General features: G+C 30.3%; 1 long non-coding RNA gene across 1 annotated transcript; it reads left to right on the top strand.

Annotated features, from left to right (window-relative positions):
* The first annotated feature begins 2,324 nt into the window (after positions 1 to 2,324).
* LOC129305202 (uncharacterized) lies at positions 2,325 to 7,500 on the top strand. Its single transcript, XR_008591920.1, has 2 exons — positions 2,325 to 3,692; positions 6,364 to 7,500. It is a non-coding gene; the product is annotated as an uncharacterized LOC129305202 (long non-coding RNA).
* Positions 7,501 to 20,306: the final 12,806 nt, after the last annotated feature.

Here is a 20,306-nt window from a genome sequence, read left to right as displayed (position 1 = left end):
AAAACTTCGACACAGATGATGATCTGAACAGAGGGAGCCAGGATGGCAGCATGAGCTGGGGAAGAGAGACGGTGGTACGAGCTAGAGGAGAGGGATGACGACTTGAATGGGCACATTACCAAGGAGCAGCAAAGAGGGAGGGGCATTTTTAGATTATCATATTATAGTATGGTAGATTGGTCACAATGTAACAATATAATACTCCTCCCCTCGTTATCCCCCGATTTTGGAGGGTTTACCATCCAAACAAGGAGAGAGGAGCAAAATTCCTCCCCTGAACCAAATAGAGAGTAAGTGGGATAATGTTTCTTCTAAATCATTTTTTAAGGAGCAATTTTATCCTCATGTTAAAAACCCATCAATTTTACCATGATTTATCTACATGTATTAAGTGTGGACCCCATTGACAATTTGACCTAGCATATCATTGTAGGATTAAAGTATTAATTTACTCTTGAACTTGTTCCCTAAAACGCTAGGCACTATGAACTCTTGTTCAAATAAAATTTAATAAATGTTTTATTTTTATAAAATCTTGTTAAAATATTAAATATTTTAATATTTAATAATTTTAATATTATTATTTATAAATATTCATTGAAAAATCTATAAATTATCTTTTAAATATTAACAGTTCAACTGTTTTTTCATAAATTTATAGGTAATTTATAAATTAAAGTAATTTGTTAATTTATAACTCTTCTTTCAAAATTAATTAGTCCTCCTTCAAAAATTTGTATATCTTAAAAGTTAATTTATAAATTATGCGTGAAGATTTATAATTAATAATAATAATATTTACAAATAATAAGAGATTTTTATATGAAATAATGATATTAATTCAAAGCATGAAGGGAATGAACAAACTTTGCAATTGTCTAATTAGAGTAGCGCAATAGAAATATGCTGGTGAATTATGAGAAAGATCATTATAAGTCACATCAATCACACATTCTGGAGGTTTTATACTTGGTGCAAAAAATAGAACATTAAATGGGTTGCGCGCGCACACACACACGTGTGTATGGATATATATATTTTAAAATAAAAGGCTACAGTGAACGTGTGTAAAAGATGAATACAAATCAAATCATGTCAGATTTTATGAGAAATATGCATCTTGGAGGTAGATGATTAAAAATAATATGGTTTAAATTGTTTTGAGAAGCTTGATGAGTGAATAAGTTAGCGTATCTATTCGCTTTTCCAAACATGTAGTCAAAGGTAATAATTCAGTCTTTCATGACAAACTAATTTTATTAATAGTTTTAGAGATTGGATGATTATCAAGGAGATTAAGTTGAATAAGTAAGAGAACCTTTATTGAGTTAGAGTATATATTGATATTAGAAAATCATGCATTCTAAATATAATATCTTAAAAAAATCAATTAATTAAAATTAAAATTTGAGTGAATGAATTTAATTTATTAATTTTGGGAAGGAAGTGTAACAAGGTGGATATGAATAGAGCTGTCAATTAGGGCCAGCCGCCGGCCCTTGAAGGGCCAGGGTCTAAACGGGCTGGCCCTAATAAGCTCGATTGCATGTCAGGGTTTCATTTGTTAAGGCCCGGCCCTAGCCCTCAGGGCCTTGGCCCTATTTTTTTAAAATTATTTTTTTAATTAAAAATTATAAAAAAAATATATTTATAATCATAAAAAAAGTTATTATTCATAAAATTAAGTTTAAGAAAATAAATTTAAATCAATTTACACCACAATAGTAAAGAAAACTAAAATATTTAGGTCTAATATCAAATAGCAACATCAAAGTGAATACCAATAAAAATTAAACTTAGTTAATATTATCAGCTAAATCTTAATAAATAAATGATGGATGAATGAATGCATTTAATATGTTCATTTCTTTGAGTTATGTATTTAATCTTTTATTTTTTTATATTATAATTTTTTAAAAAATTATAAACGGGCCTAAAAAGGCTGGCCCTTTTATTTTTGGCCCTTTTAAGCCCGATTTATCTTTTTAAAGGTAAAATAGAAGCCCGATCCTCAATTTTTTTGAGCCTAAAAGAGCCGGCCCTACAGGCTCGGCCCTAATTGATGGCTCTAGATATGAGGCTTAGTGAAAATTATCATTGCTATTAACCTTGGTCTAGTGGAAATTATCAATGTTATTAACTTTGTACAGAGTTCGAATTTTCTAGCCATAGGCGGTGGAATTTTTTTTTAGTTTCTTTTAACTATGTGAATTTACCTTATACCTCTTTGTTATAAAAAAAAAAAAAAAAACGAAAACAAAAACAGCACATCAATAAATTTTCCTCAGCCTTCCTTTTACTTCATTCCCGATTCATTATAGAGAGCTCAAGAGGAAACACACGTCAGTCGCCCCCTTCGGTCTTCCTCCTTCATTTCTCCTCGTCAATCCACCTGCGGCCGGTTAACGGAGGTGCGTCCGCCGTTGCTGCTATGGAAGTCCACTAGTCTTCTCCCTCTTCCAAGTTTTTAGTTGTCAATCTTCTTTCCTCGCCATCTGTTGTAGCGGCACCGCCAAAAGCTTTTTCCTTCTTTGTTCGAGCCATCTTTGTCCTATTGCCTATGCTCAGTCTTCCATTCTCCCTTCCTCTAGCTTGATTTAGTGTAAGTGTGTTTGAAAGCTCTCTTCCTTCTTTTACGATGCTCATCCTTGTGTATGTATTTAGAATTGTAGCAAAAATTGAAATTTTCCTCTCTAATATCTTGCTCTCTAATCCTATTTGAAGCTTGAATTTGATTGTTGCTAAGGTTTAATCAAGCTGTGATTTAAACTTTAAGGGTGTATTTTGTTAGCTAGTTTCATTTGGGTATTTATAATCACTATAAAAAATAAAATTAATTATTATTATTAAAATTAGAGTTATTTTCTTGTGGAACTTGGGTTTGAAAATACATGGATAGGAGATTTGAAGGTTTAGAAGCTTAATTCAGTAATTCGAAAGGTAAATGCGTGTTAGGTGTTTGTAGAAAGGTTTAAAAGAGAATTATATTTTAATAATATAATTAGTTGGGTTAAGATGATATGACAAAATTGGAGACTAAAAGATCATGAAGAATGCACTTTGACTTGTTTAAATAGATTATGGTTATATTACTGTAGCAAGAAAGTTTGTTTAATTTGTAGAAAATATGTTAAAATTCTATTATATTTGATAGGATCATTAGAAGAAGAAAAAAAAATGATTGAAGTTGTAAAAAGGAAATTTTGAAACTGGATGATGCATTAGATAAGTAAATAATGTTTCTCAATAATTAGAAGTAATGGTCTTTTTCTTATTTTATTTTTCATTTATTCTAAATAAATTTTCCTATTATACCTTTATAATTAAGTTGATTTAAAATATATATCATGTATATTATTTAAGTTTATTTATGCAATTATTTTTAGGGTATTTTGTTTTTCTCAAAAGTATAATACATATATGGGCTAGATAAATTACTGATGAAAAAATCATTTATACTTTACAAATTAAAAGGTAATTTGAACTATAAGGATTTTTAGACTCAATGCATACTAGAAATATTTTATGGGATTGAATATAAAATGTTAGTTGCTAATGATATTTTTGTTAGCCCTTGGTGTGCTATGGCACACTTAGCTAGCAAAGTACATTGGAGGTGCTAACCCTATGTGTCAGCCAAAACGTGTGGAAGAGAAGATGGGATTTGTGGATATAATTCACGCTTGTTATTGGTAAGCATTATGTTTGCGCTTGTTTTTTGTGGCTTCTAGTCATGCTGAATGTTACTTGCCCTCATGGATTTTATATCCATGCATGTTTTTCATTCTGTTTAAATCCTAACAGAAAATAAGTTTTTCAAGTTATATTTTTGTTCTTATGAATTGTATTTTTATTTTTTGTTTTAGGTAAAAGTCATATTCCTAATTTGTTGATTATAATTCTTTATTTTTTCTTTTCTATTTCTGTTACTTAATTATTAAAGATAAATTGTGCAGTTATTTTCTAATACCATCAATAAATAGATTAGTTACTTATTTCTTATTTTATATGTTCATGATCATCTTATTTATTTATTATTATTATTATTGTTATTAATATTTGGGGACGTTATTTATTGAAAAAATTTTAGTATTTAGATAGTAGAAGTGGACTTGCTCTTCAGTTGATCTCATGGGACTTCTTAAGATAAGAAGTTTTTTGTTACTCCATTCACATTGTAGATTAATGTAAATATTTAAGTATTTTGTTTTTTCTCTAGAATTGCTCCACGAATCTTATTGGTAGAGTCCTTGCTCAAAGCGTTTTGGATTATATGTACATATATACTGTATTAGAGTATAACTCTAAATGATGCTTGGATATTCTTTTGGTAGGTTGTAGAGATTTCGAGTAGTCCAACTTATAGGGAAGATTTTACCAAAATTTTTACAATAAGCTTGAATATTTTGCTACTGCTAGTATTTGTTTAATACAAATGAAAATTATATGATAAGATTGGGTAATTAAAACATTAGATATTATATGAGTTTGAGTTTATGGAATATGAGTTTTCTTGTATTACAACCGGTCACAATTTAGACATTTAGGGTGTGACACTAATAAAGTTAAAGTTCTTCTAAAATGGTCGAGAGTTCTGCTGTGGTGCTAGGTTGGTAACTAAGGTATTTTGAGAATCTCTTAATCCAATTACCTTTGTCATTATGCATGATTTCACCACAGGATGCAGCTCTATTGGAGCTGATAGCTCCGTCGATGTCAAGACGGATCCAACCTAGATCTGGAGGTCTTTATTGTGTCTCTAATCTTTTGCCATCATGGTTAAAGATGTTAGCTCTTGATTGGACCCTCATGTTATTGACAGCTTGCTAGGTATTAGAGAAGGCAATGTCAATGTCTTGGTTGATATCCTCTGAGTAGATCTTTTTTGTAACATTCAAATGTCCTAACAGATTTGAGCGAAAAGCCTTTACTAAGGGATTCTTCTTGTGTTTAGGTTGTCGGCCTTAACTTTCACGTTTTAAGTTGTCCAATCCTGCATAGAAAGGGAGAAGAAAGTAATAAGTTTTGAATGTTTCACAAGTTCAATCCAAACATTACGAGCTTTTTTACAATCTCTCAGAATATGAATAGAAGAGTCAGGAGGGTTACATTCAAAAGTACAAGTTCATTGACAATTAGTACTCCTTTCAATATAAATGGAGTTAATTTGTAGTTTGTTCCAAGCAAATTTTTAAAGGAAATATTTAATTTTTTTATAAGTAGGCCACTTTTAAATCCTAATCCAAATGTTGAAATTGGTTTGCTCCTTTTAAGAGACCATAGCCTTGATAGCTTATTTGACAGAGAAGTTCCCATTAAAGAAAAGTCTCCAAACTGGGACATCGTCATCTCTATGAAGATTGGGTGGTTGAACAAGTGCAATTTGTCTTATCACCTCAAGATGAAAGTGATGATTCAGAAGGATAAAATTTCATCCCCCTGTAGAGTCACAAAGATAAAAAACTCTTGCATGAAGGATATGCTCAGTACTAAGAAAAGTGTATTTAACAAGAGGTTCCAGAAGAGGGGGCCACTTACTATACTAGAATGAAATTTGGTCTCCTTTCCTAACTTTCTACCCTACATGAGCCATGAATTTATCCCAAACTTTGTATATATTATTTCAAGTGTAAGAGAAGGAGCTAGGTTTATAGACCATAGGACTGGGATTAAGACATTTATATTTGTCGTGGAGGATCCTGACCCATAGGCGATTTGGTTGAGTGATAAGATCCCAGCAAAGTTTTATGATGAAGGTAATATTTTGAGACTTAAGATTTTTAATGTTGAGGCCCCTATTAGATTTCTCTATAGTAACACAAACCCAAGAAAGAAGATAGAGTGTTTTGTGCCTATCAGAAGAGTCCTAAAGAAAATTTTTAGAGCTTCTTTCAAGTTCAACCAAAACATTGTTAGGTAATAGCATTGTGAACACTGTATTTTGTCTGGACATTTTTTAAAATGATAATAAATAACCAAAAAATATAAAAATATAAAAATAAAATTTAATCCTTTTTAGGATTATATTTTAAAAAAATAACAATAATTTAACAAAATTAAACAAAATTTTACTTAAATCTTCAAAAAAAAAGAAAAAATCTCTCCCAAATTATCCCAACCATTTAAAATATTAGAAACTAACTTTTGAGAGTCAACTCTTTTTAAATTTCTTCTTTTAAATTTTATTGTCTTCTAAAAAAGATATACTTGTTTAATTCAAGGTCAGATTTTTTTCTCTAATTTTTAAAATTAATAAACATGATTAAAAAGCAAAAAAAAATTATAATTTTTTTTAAATAATAATATATATATAGATGGGTTAAATCTTAACTCAACGGTTCCAAAATCTATCTGCCCGGTCAGACGCAGAACGAGAAGGAAAAGGTAAGAGGCAGAGTAGCATCGTACATAGAAGAAGAAAATGCACAGAACAAAAGGAGGCCACACACGCAAGACTGAGGAAGTCAGATGTCACACGCAGAAAAAACAGAGTCAGACGCCGAAAACGCAAAGAAATAGAGATGAAGAAAGAGAGACAGAGAACGAGAGAGAGGAGCAGAACGCGCGAACAAATACTAGAGTCACAGGCACAGAAGGAGAGTCACACAGAAATGAAACCAGAGCAGAAGGAAAATGGCCTTCGCCGGCACATCAGAAGGAAGAAAGAAGAGTCACGTAGAAATGAAAACTAAAGCCAGAGAAGAGAGAGCTTTTGGCACACGCGCAGAAATGCAGCGGAAGAGAAGGAAAAAGCAAGAAGCAGAGCAGGTGAGTAATCATGCATCCCTTCTATTCTCTATATATGGCTGAAAAAAAGAGAAAGGAGGAGGGGGGACGAGCTTTTCTTTCTCGGGCTTTTCTGGCTGGAAAAAAAATAGAGAAACAGAAAGGGGAAGACGACCGAGAGATTGAGGGACGAGTGTTTTTTTTTTTTTTTTTGGAAAAAAGAGACTGGGAGAGGAGGAGGAAGAGACCGAGAGAGAGGAGTTTTTTTTTTCCCTGAAAAAAAAAGAGATTGGGAAAGGAAAGAAACTGAGGCAGAGATCAGGGAGGAGGTTGCTAAAAAAAAAAATCAAAGATTCTTGGTCAGAAACGGTGAGATAGATTTGGGATATTGAGAGGAAGAAGACGTGTTACACACAGGTTCTCTAACATGCTTGCTTCTGAATTTGGAATGTTTACATTTAATCTCAGTTCATTATTTCCAAACGAATTTCATGTTTAAATATCTATAAGCTTTGATCAGTATTGGGGACCATGAAAAATTCTGAACAAGAGGTTGACATATGCCTGTGATTGATCGTTTAGATGCTTGCATTTCGTTAGAAGTTTTGGATATCTCTGGTTTTATTTGGTGTATCTAGAAGTGTTCTCACGTATGAACACTGTAAAATTTTTACATATGTTCTTGTATGGCTTGATAGTTGCGATCATATTTCTTTAGGCCATTCAAAAATTGCTATAGTTGCTATTCTGATGTGATGTATACTCTTTGAAATAGATGGATAAGCTTTCCTATCCCACATTTTCCAACTCTTGAATGAAGATTAACGTGATTGTCATTTTTTAAATAAAAAATCAAAAAGAGAGTGTGAAAAAAAAGGATAAAGAGATCGTAAATAATAATTTTTGCTTGCTATCATGACTAGCCTAATTTGATTTTAGATGCAATCTCATCTCAAATAATGAAAGAATTAGTGCAATTGTTAGACAGGGTCTTTAAATATGTTTTTAGCATGAAAAAGCATATTAAAATGTAGGGACATGATTTTTCATCTCCATTAGTTCTAGGGTCCTTTACATGTATGATTTCAATTATTATGACGAGCCTATTTTATAAAAAGTTGAGGGGAGAGAATTCGATTCTTATCTAATTAAAAAAATATAATAAAATGAATAAGAGAATATTTCTTTTTAATTATTTACTTGTCGTGTGAGATTTTAAGAATTTTCACAGATATTTAAAATGATCATCTATTGTGTAATCAATAAGATTTTGCAGGTATAAATATTCAATTTATATATATTAAACAAAGGTTTCAATGATCCACCATTAAAATTAACCATCTTTTTATAATCTAAATAATTTATTTAAGTTTCATGTGAAATTTTAAGAATCTTCGTAGAGATTTAAACTAATTATATTATCGTGTGAGATAATAAGTCCTCACAAATGTAGTGATTTTTAATTTTTATAATAAATAAATGATTGTTGTAAATAATCATATAATACATAATTTAAAAATTAATTAATCAAATTAATGTATTTAAATTGAAATCACATTTACCGATTGTATCTTTTAGTCACGTGAGGTTTTTGAATCTTCGTAGACTTTTAAGATCATCGTATTATCATATGAGTCAATAAGACTCCGCAGATATAACGATTAAGTTTTTAAAATATACATATATACATATATATATATATAAATTATATAATTAATTAAATTAAATATGCATTTAAATAAATTTAATTCCTTTATCGTGTGAGATTTTAGAATCTCCGCAGATATTTAGGATAATCATAATACTGTATAAGCTAATAAAGCTTTGCAAGTATGATGATTAAGAGTCTTTAAAACAAATGTATACACACTTAAAATATATTATTAATACTTAAAACTATACATAATAATATAAATAAATAAATTAAGTTGCAAAATGCTTTTATTGTGTGAGATTTTAAAATCTCTATAGATATATAGAATAATTATATTACCGTATGAGCCAATAAGGCTCTGCAGGTATTACGAATAAATTTCTGATCATAAAATATAAAAATAAAAATAAAAATAATTTTTAAACTCTTTTCTTTTCTTTATTTCAAAAATTTAAAAATTGAGAAAATAGTTAAAACTAAATCACTTTTTGCAATTTAAAACATACATATCAAAATTTGAAAAATTTTGCAATTTAATTTCTCTTCAAAAAATATTTTCACCAATAAACTTTTAAGCCCAAACTACGCAGACTTTGATCTCCATCACAGGGGCCTCAGAGTTGGATTCTGAGTCAAGTTCTCCCTTGTAAATAAATAAATATTTATCACTTAATTCTTATCATTTTTATATCAAACACATGAATATAAAAGGGATAATTAAAATAATTTTAAAACCATATTAATATAGTACAATAAGCTTCAGGTAACCGTTCTTATGAACAAGTATTGTGGGGTACCTAGCACCTTCCCTACACTCAACTGACTCTCGAACCTATTTTCTATTTTCACAAACCATCCTTATCCTCCTTTAATTAGTTTTCCAAGATTTTGCCTCAAAATTTTAGTGGCAATTTCTTGTTCATCTGGTTCCCGCTGCGAAGGCCGAAACCTCCGCTCATGTGTCGTTCACGTTGCATTTTTCGGGTGCAACAAGCATGGTCCGCGTGGTGTAGCTAGGGATGGCTACGAGAACATAATTAATAAGGATAGCTTTGCCTGTGATGTTGAGAAAACGATTTCTCCAATTAGTAAGGCGAGAGCAAGTTTTGTCAAGTAAAGGAGCAAAGGTCAGCTTGGATGCCCTTTCATGAATTAGAGGAATACTAAGATATTTTTCAAGGTTTCCCGTGAAAGGAATTCCCAATTCAAAACTAATATGAGTAGCTCTATTAATATTGACATTTCTAGAACAAAAGAGCTTTGATTTTCCAATGTTAACTTTTTGGCCTGAAGCATTACAAAAGTCAAGGGAGGCATTGTTGAATAATCATAACTTGGTTAATGAAAGCCTCTACAAAGAGTAACAGATCATTAGCAAAAAAAAATAAATGAGAAATTGAAGGCACATTAGTTGTAACTCTAATTGGCTTTCGTTCATTTTTTTTGAATGGAATTGAGAATACAATAACTAAAACGTTCAATGCAAAGGATAAATAAATAAGGAGATAGAGGGTCTCCTTGTCTAATGCCGTGAGAGGGAGAGAATTTGTTTGTTGGTTCAATATTCCAAAGAACTCACACGAGAAGTAGAGATGGTGACTGTAATTAATTTTTTAAAATGGTTATTCAGCTCAATGGAATGTAGAGTATCATCAATGAAATCCCATGAGAGTTTATCAAAAGCTTTCTCAAGGTCAACTTTAAGAGCCATAAAACCTTTATTCCTGATTTTGTTTCTCATGGAGTGAATAATTTCTTGAGCAACAATGATATTGTCACTACTCTACTGACCTTGGATGAAACTGCACTGAGAATCCCCAATAAGATTGTTCATACATTGATGTAAGTGGTTGGAGAGGATTTTGCTAATTATTTTGTAGCTAACATTGCAAAGAGATATAGGCCAAAAGTCCTTCATGCAAGTCGGGTTTTGATTTTAGGAATGAGTGTAATGAAAGTATCATCCATCTCACTAATGGTGTTTGAATTAATGAAGACCTTTTTAATAAGTTTAAAAATGCTGTTTTTAAGGTCATTCCAATAGGTGTGAATGAAACCGGCGTTGATACCATAAGGGCCTGGAGCCTTGAAGGCTCCAATATCAAAGGTAACAGTCTTAGTCTCCTCTTCAGTCACCTCCCTATAGATGGATTGGAGTTGAATGGCACAGAGAGGTGGAAAGCTCTTATCGCTAATAAGTTTGGGTCTTTCATGAGCATCTTTCTTAAAGAGATTGTCAAAGTAAGAAGCAGTCATGTTTTTAAGAATAGTGGTCCTAAATTTAGGTATAATCATCAGCTTTAAGAGATAAGATATGGTTTCTTTTCCTTCTGATGATAATAGAGGTGGCATGAAAGTATTTAGTATTTCAGTCTCTCCAATTCAACCACTAGCATCTATATATGTATATATTCTTTCTTTCTTTTTTTGGCCAGATATATGCATGTATTCGAATTTCCCGGCAAATGAATTAAAATAGGCAGATTTCAAAGGGAGGGGGGGGGGGGGGACTCAACGTGACTAGACCCACCTCCATGTACAAGTGTCCATGACTAGATCTGCAAAGCATCGGGTAAAGCCGCCATAACATAATTCTCCAAAGTCCAAACTATCGAAATCCGATAACCATCGTGTCATTCCAAAACTTCACACAAGCGCCATCATTCACATTCCAAGCCAAGCCCGGGAGGGTCCAGCCTCGTGATCCTTCCCTTCTCAGCCATCCTTGGATATAAAATTTATAACAAGTTAATGAACAATGTGCAACTCATACATATAATTTATATAAGAATATACATGGTTCAAAATAAAACGTGAAATATTTAGTACGTTATATTAGTGATAATTAAGTCATAAATAACAAGAAGAAGTACATTGGTCTCCCATAATAGAAACATAATTACACAATAGTCCCATGAAATCTACACATGACATGACACAAAATTCTAATTCTCTAAATTGTAAATAAGTTTTAACATGCCATTACAAAAATTCTATTGATTCTTAAAAAAAAAAATTATCTCATCCAACATGGTGGCTGATGCTGAAGCCACTACCCCCAGTCACTTGCCGATTGGACATTGGCGGTAAGTGAAATATTGTGAAGGACGGTTATGGTAAAATTTAAACTCATGATCTCTTGAATCTCAGAAGGTAATGTAGCTCCAAAATCATTAATATCATTTTACTTATATATATATATATATATCTAGTTTTATTAATTTTAACCTTTTTTTTATAATTAAATTAACAACCGTCCTATTAAAATTCACAACTTCTTTTTTGGTGAAAAAAAAAATTTCACAACTTGAGCAGTAGAAACTAATAACTAGTCTTGTGAAATTTATTAGTTATTTGCATACCAAAAAGAGGTTGCTTGTACTTTTGTCAATAACTCCATTGACAAGTGTCTTACTAAAATTTACAATTTTAGTATATCAAATTGAGAACTAACTTTTTAAAATTAATATTTATAATTCTTTATTAAAAACTTTGGAGACTAATAAATATTTTGCAAACACAAATCAATTCATTAGTAGTCTATTGACTACATTATCTTTTGAAATTCAAGAGGTTGTGAAGTCAAATCATACTATCCCACCATCATCATCCTTCACTATAGTTTGAAATTCAAGAGGTTACTTTTTTTTTTTTAAGAATTAAAGGTATTTTTGTAACTGCATGCGAAAACTTATTTACAGCTTAGGGATTTGGAAATTTTAATTTGTATCATTTATGAATCTCATGGGACTATGGTGTCGTTATGTTTTTACTAGGGGGCCTCTGTAGTTCTCCTCCTAGAGTGGTAGATAATAATTTCGCAAATAATGCTTTTACAATAATAATCATATTGTGCCTCCTAGAAATTAGTATTTTCATGTGGGTTTTTTCATTACCATTTCTGCCTTTAAACTTGACAAATAAAAAAACATGAAAAAGAATACACGAATTTAAATTCAACTTTTCAATGATATCTGATGTTCGTCAGATATCATTAGAATATGGACCCACACACTCTTGAGAATATATAAATATAATTAGTAGTTTGGCTAATGCCCGCCACATGCGCACACAAATTCATTGAATAATGTCTTTTTCCTTTTTCGACTGAAAAAATAGATAGAAATAAAAGTTGAAGATATGATTAACAGGGGTGTAGCCATAATTTAAGAATGACGGAATCAAGATTAAAAAATATATATACTATAAAATTTTTATAAATTTTAAGAGTCTGAAAGTATATAATATTTATATAATATAAAATTTTTTTTAAAAAATTAAGAGAGTCACAGCCCTTGTTGGTTCTCCCTCCTTTTGCCACTAATGGTTAACAAGCTTATTCGATTTGAGGATTGAAGTTATGAGAGGAACGAGACCTAAAATTTCTAGGTTTGGAATTTCTTGAAGTTTTTATTTCTTTTAGCATAATAAGTAAACCCCACTGATAATAAAAAAAATTCTTTGAGAAATTGAGGGCAAAAAGTAAGTCCCTTGCAACTATAGTTTGAGGACTGACTTGATGTGAAGGAACATATCAGAGGGTTAGGCTCGTCCCAATCCTTTTGATACATACCAGTTCCTTGATGAAGATACATAAAAAAAATTTGTCAGGATTCGGACTTCTAAAAAGGCTTTGATTTGTTGATTTTTAATTGATTTAAGTTTGATTTAGATTTACTTCAATTATAAAATCTAAAATTCAATTTATTAACAAGAAAAACGAGCTAAAGGGCGAGAAATTGCTTGACAGAATTAATACCCCCACACCCTGTCTCATGGAGGTTATGTTAGAGCTGATGATATATTGATGGCAGAGAAACAGAAGAAGAGAGAAGAAGAAGCTAAGTCTGATCCTTCCATACTCCTTTCTCTACCATCACCTATTTCTCGAGAGGAGAAATAGAGATATGGACATCAGTACAAGAAAGGAGGCTATATAAGTGAGATAGCACGGGAGATTGCCGAGAGGATTGTAAGTAAAATTATTATTCCTTATCCCTTTAAATTTCTATACAATTGTATATATTATTAATTAATATTGTTATTTTTATATTATAGGATCCTCTTAAGGAGCAACAAGCCCAAGGAAGCTTCATTCCAGAGGGCAGAAATGATATCTTAACGGTTGCTATAAGCAAGCCAGAGCATCTAGGTCGTGTGAGGGGCGTTGGATATGGTATGGGCATTAAGGACTACTTTAGAGCATCTGCACGTCCCAATTTAAGAGGTGTAGTCACTAGAGAAAAGCTTGATACATTAATATCCACTATGAGACAGTAGACTAAGGGTGAGTTTGAAGCTTTATTTGTAACTCGGCTTCTACAAATGAAAGAGCAAATGAAGGAGGAGATGATGAGCATGATGAGCTCACGACAGGAGACAACTGTTGAACCAGTTCATACGTCTCCTGCATTTCATAGTACAAAAGGGAGTAATGTTCTTGAGCGTGTGTTAGAGGGTCCTTCTGGTGACAACATTGGTGAATCGTGTGAGATATTTCTAGAAGATCCTGATAAATGCTTGGTTGCTCTTGGTAGCATCTACAGCTTGGGATCAACCATCCACCACAAGCAAATTCAAGATGATCAAGTAAGAGTGGTAGTTGCAGATTCAAAAGTGCTAGATGCTTTGGTTCCATTCTCTACTGATGAGGTGAATACTGTGGTTGAAGTTGTTGGCAATTTTATCCTATGGCTCAAGAGACTTGTGAATCTAGTTCAAGCTGTGGTACGAAATTTCATGAATTTTTATTATGTAGCAACTTCATAATATATGTTTTTTATTAACTATTTCTTGACTTTTTATTATGTAGAAGCTGTCCTCGTCGAATCTCCCGAAACTTCCACAACCCTCGTTGACTCCGTATTAGTGAATGATCTTAATGGTGTATGATTTATCATTCAAATTCAAGAGTTTAGAAATCCGGAGGTTGTGGGTAAGAAAGACATGATAATGACAATTGAACGGGAAGATTTGATTCGACTTCTGTCAAATAATTAGCTTATCACACCATACATTGAATTATTTATGATGTAAGTATGTTTTTCTTTAATATAATTGCATTGTTATAAGTAAACTTAATCATCAAGTTTAGTAAACTAATATAATTGCATTGTTGTAGGTACCTTCATCATTTGTGCATTACATCGGGCAAAGGTGATAAATTTGGATTTCTTTGCCCTCATCACATGACAAAGAAAGGTAATACTCCAGAGTTAAGGGCTACGTACCTTCAATAAAGAATATGTGAAGTCAAAAAGGACATTTTTTATGGCTCTATATGTGCACTCATATGGATCAATTTTATAATTAATAGTTTTTTTAAATATAAATTTATTTTAACTTGTATCATACTTAGTAGGGACCATTGGAGTTATTTATTCTTTCAATGAAGAGTAACACTGTCATCTTTTTATGCTCCCTCCATTACAAACTTGGGAAAGAAATGAAGAAGACGATAGACTTGTAAGAATACTTTTACTAAACTATTTAATTTAATTTTTTAATATATTTACTAACTTAGTGATCTTGATCATAGGGCAATGAGAACATATCAAAATGTCGTCTTACAAAAGCATGGACATGAGCTCAAGGATCCTACATGGGTTGAGCCAAAGGTGATGATATACTTTATTAATATGTTTAATTATTAAGATTTCTTACTAATTTTTTATGATTTGTTCTTATACGGAGTCATAGACAATCGGTGAGGATGAACTTGTGCGGTCTATATGTCATGAGACACATGCTTAATATTATCACATTAGGCATGATCAAATTTACAAAAGAAGTAAATATATTTTTAAAAGTTTTATTTTGTTATGTTATTTGAGATTGATTAATACGCCTATTTTATGAATCAAATTTTAGATGTTTGACAATTCGAATGCATTTCCTGAAGCTGAAATTAAAGATATCCGCATATGTTGAGCAACTTATTTTGTGGAGAACTTGTGAGGTTTTTTGTTACTTATAGACATGTTTTAATGTTGATAGTTCACCCAATTTAGGCAATTGTTAGTCTTTCTAATAGTTAAATAGTTTTGTATTGTTGATAAATACATGATAAACAATTGTAAATGAATTGAGCTGTCTGATTTGGCAATTTTTATGCACAGGAATGGCAATTTTGACAATTTAAACAATTGTTAGTTTTTTTAATAGTTAAATAGTTTTATATAGTTGATAAATACTTGATAAACAATTGTAAATGAATTGAGCTGTCTAATTTGACAATTTTTATGCATAAGAATGAGTAAAATTGATAAAATAAATATAGTATAAAAAATTAAATACTTTTTACACCAGTTATTACCATAACCACTGTAGAATATAATATTTTTTATATCAATTATGGTAATAACTGGTGTTAAAAGTAGACTTTTAACATCTGTTGAAAGTTTAACCGATGTTAAAAGTTTAAGACCGGTTGGCAGTCCAACCGATGTTAAAGTTTCACTTTTAACACCGGTTAAACTTCCAACCGATGTTAAAAGTTGAAGTAAATTTTTTTATTTTCTTGTATATAATTTTCAACATCGACTTTGTAACTGATGTAAAAATATTAGTTTTATATTGAGTTTATAACCGATGTAAAAAAAAGGACTTTTTACATTCTTTGGAATAACATTGCCTCTTTAACTGTTGTAAAAAATCATTTTTGTATTAGTGTTAGTTGCTACTTGGTAAGCACATAATTACTCCTGAAATTAAAATTAAATTCATAAACTTCAAACAAGCTATTTAATCGCTTTGACAAGAGAACTACGCCGACAAACTTATATGTGTGTGTATGAATATTTCACCTTTCATTAATCTAAAAGAGGAACTATTTTTTTTTTTTTTGATAGGAATCTAAAATATGAACTTTAACTATGAAAACATACGACACTAATCAGTGGGGTTCTTGATTGATGTCGGTAAAAGTTGATTCCACAGAGTTCTTAGTGATTATCTCGGAATATTCTCCATGTCATAACCAACGGGCAGTTCACCATTTTTTCCGCACCAGATATTGAAAAGCAATGGAAAAAGGATCTGAAGTAAAGTAATAATAAAGCTGAGGCTGGCCGTGAAATCTGATTCTATATACGCGTTTGAGTTTTCTGGAATATATCAGTTAATGTCATTTGTCAACATCGTCTGAATGCTAATCTGTGGCCATGGGTGTTTGATAGGATAAGATCAAGAAGATGCCAGAGCCTATGATCAACTTTTCTTGGAATCCGTTTTCTGCAGAACAAAGTCAAAACGATTTTCAAGCTCCTGATTTCTTCCATTCAACCAGCAGCTTCTTGAATAAACTCTCACTTAAAAAAAAAAAAATAACAGTGGATTTGGACTAAAGAGAATTTATATTTAAATCAAATCACACATTTAAACATAAAAAAAATTATGAATTTAGACCAATTCTATTTCAGATTATAATTTTTTATAATTTTAAATTCTTTTGACATCCTAATTATTTAAAATTTTAATAACTTTAGACATCTTGTTCTCTTCATGTTTTAACTATTGATATCTATATGACTCTTGTATTTTTTCTTATCTCTTATCTATTAAAAAATAGAAGTAAACTCACATTTTTTTAATTTTTTATTTTTATTTCAAATTTCAGCTCATCTTTCTTTTCATTTAAAATTTTTTAAACTATTCAAATAAAGAATTTTAAATATATGGATTTCAAATGTGATATTTGAAATGTAATATTTCAAATATAAAATTTAAATTTATCAATCCAAATGCTATCTAAAGTATTTTTTAAGAGGTTAAATGTTAAAAATATAAGATATTTTTAATATTTCAATATATAACTAATGTGTTTTTTAATACCCTTAATAAATAAATTAGTAAATATAGAAAGATATTGTAGGTTTAAAAATAGTTAACTAATTTATTGGGAGTGCAGTTGGGTTAATAATTCCTTACACTTTTTAATAGAAAAAATATAATTATTTTATTTGTTTATATATGTAATTAAGATGTTCTAGTGTGAGTTATTTTGATACCCTTGCTTAATATGATTGTCGATCGTATTTTACATGAATGATGATGGTGAATAATCGTGGTAAAGGTGTGGCATCTATTTACCTCAAAAAAAAAAAGGTGTGGTATCTGGCCATCTTAATTAAAATAGCTCATAGTGATAAGGATGAGATTTAAATTATATTTAAAAATGATTGTGATATTGTAGTGGTCTATATAGATATACATCGGTAGAAGTTTGTGCTAATATACTTCTTTTGTTTTTGTATGCCATAAAGTGATCGAGCTCGGATCACGAAGTTTACAAGCACTGAAATAAACCTCGAAAGCACGAAGTAACTGGCAGTGCTAATATATTTCTAATTGCATATATAAATTTACTTGGTTGGATCGAATTGGTATCAAGAGTTGGTGATAATTAATTAATAATATACTCACAATATAATACCAGTATATATAATAATAAGAAATAAATATGAGAGTTAAAGTGATGTAATTAATATGTTTTATATATCGTAAGTTAATATGAGATATACTTTTATTTTATATGATTATTAATATATAGTATATATTTCACATGGTAGATGAATGGTGATCAATAATAACTCAAGTGATAAGGATAAGTATTCAGGATTCAAATCCTCATAATGTTTTTTAAAAAAAGAAAAGAAAAGGAAAACATGATTGTGATAATAGAGTGATCTAAAGATAGAAACAGAGGTAAGTTTTATCAATAGTACAGAAAAAATGATTTTTAAACCTGGTAAAAAGATGACTATTCAAATCAGTTATGGAATCAGTTTAATTTTTTTTTTCGACACTTTAAACCGCTTTAGAAAGTTCTAAAAAAGAACTCTTCTAGACCAGTTTTTTATTTAATCAATCTAGAAAGTATTAAGCCCAATGGTATTTAAAATTGGATTTGAATGGCCTATAGACACGTCATTCGTACTACTTGCAAAATACCAACTGCCTCTGTTTTTTAAATTGTATCCTCGATCCAGAAATGATGCTTTAATTGATTATTTTTCTACCAATCTATTGAATCAGACTTATCATTGGGTTCATATATCTAGGTGCAGAGAGTGCATGAATGGATGGAGTTGGTATGAAGAAGTGATGATAATTAATAGTACTCATAATAGTATGATATAACAATAAATATGAACAAATAAATATGAGAATCAAGAGATGTTATTAATTGACATGCTATTGCTATGATGATATATACTTACATTTGATATGATTATTATTGATTGATATGGCCAGGAAATATATACATACATATATATATATATATATATATATATATATATATATAGCTCAAGTAGTGAAAATAACAAAATGTGATGAGTCGCATAATATTCAAATCCTCAAAATATTTAAAACATGGTTATGATATTGTCGTGATCTAAAGATATAGAAATAATAATGGGACGTTTCACTTGTCGAATTTTACACACACGCACATAATGCACTGACACATGTTCACGTGTTGGGATCCATCGAGTTGGCATAAAAAAGTTATGAGAATAGTACACAAAATGTAACAATATATTAGCAAATTGAATAAGTAAAATAACCAATTAAATTTGGCATGAGTGGTGGCAGCTCTTGTTACTTAAATAAATGGTTAAATGTTTAAATTTCAACATGAGTGGTGGCAGCTCTTGTTACTTAAATAAATGGTTAAATGTTTAAATTTCAACTTTTGTATATGTAATAATTTAATTGAGAGAAATCTTTTCATTTTTCTCAATTACTTTGAAGGAGATATTTTTTATATTATGAGCCTATTCTTTGTGTTTATCAAAACAAATGTATTAACAAATAAATTTAGAGTTATTAATTTTTTATTTTTCCAAAACTAATTCATATAATTTATACAACGATTTGCATTCAACTAAACTAAGCATTGCATTAACTCGTCATACATTGAGTCATCCCACGTGCAGCTTATACAATGCACTGAATAAGTAGAGCCATGTATAGTCGTCGACTAAAATTAATTGGTTTGAATGACCAACAGACACCATGTTCTTATATACTATATCATATGCTGTGAATTTGCAATTGATACATAGGAATGGCATATGAATATTTCTTTCTTTTTTTTTAATTAATCTAAAATTTTAAAGAAATTTACTATACTAACAGTTACAGCATTGAGAGAGATATTCGTGGTTGATGTCGGTAAAGTTGATTCCATAGAGAAATACAATTCTACATTGATATGAATGACCACACGTGTCGATGCAGAAAGATAAAATTCTAGTGGCCTAAGAGAAAAAGAATTTCTCCTTAAAGAAGATATCTGAGAATATTTCTATGTAATGCGCATCACTCAACCAGAGGGGTACGTACATTAAAAAAATATATATAAAAATAATAGTTGAGAATAAATACGAGGGTTACAATTCAATACTAATTTAATATTTTCTTTTTTTCTCAGCCCTTGGTTTTAAGGATTAATTATAATAGTCAAAGGCTTGAAAAATCGTATGAGTTCCAATAAAAATGTGAATGATAAAAAATAATTATCCTCTTATATCAACAAAGCCTAATTTCTTTCAAAGTATTGAATGTTGAAGGCAATATTCCTACCAATGGCTACATGGAAGAGGAAAACCGAACCTCTAATCACTTATTTAGGAGAAAAAAAATCCCTACAACTAAATATTAATTAACTTTATACGAGGCATTTGTTTGAGTAGTATAAAAAATTTAAAATTACTAATCTTTTATTTCAATTCAAACCTTCAAAGCACGGATATAATGAGGACGGTGGGACGGGAAGAGGAAGAGGGTTAAAATTAAACGGGAAAAAAAACGATAGTTAATATTTAAAATAACTAAGGTAGATTGGGGATTTGATCTTCTATAAGGAATTGTAATAAAAAAAAATTGTTTGGATTTGAATCAAATCCAAATCTATAAATTT

This window comes from Prosopis cineraria, unplaced genomic scaffold (genome assembly GCF_029017545.1).
Source record: "Prosopis cineraria cultivar Desert tree isolate PC_DT_omini unplaced genomic scaffold, ASM2901754v1 PC3, whole genome shotgun sequence".
In the NCBI taxonomy this organism is placed as follows: Eukaryota; Viridiplantae; Streptophyta; class Magnoliopsida; order Fabales; family Fabaceae; genus Prosopis; species Prosopis cineraria.
This window is presented reverse-complemented; position numbering and strand designations above follow the sequence as displayed.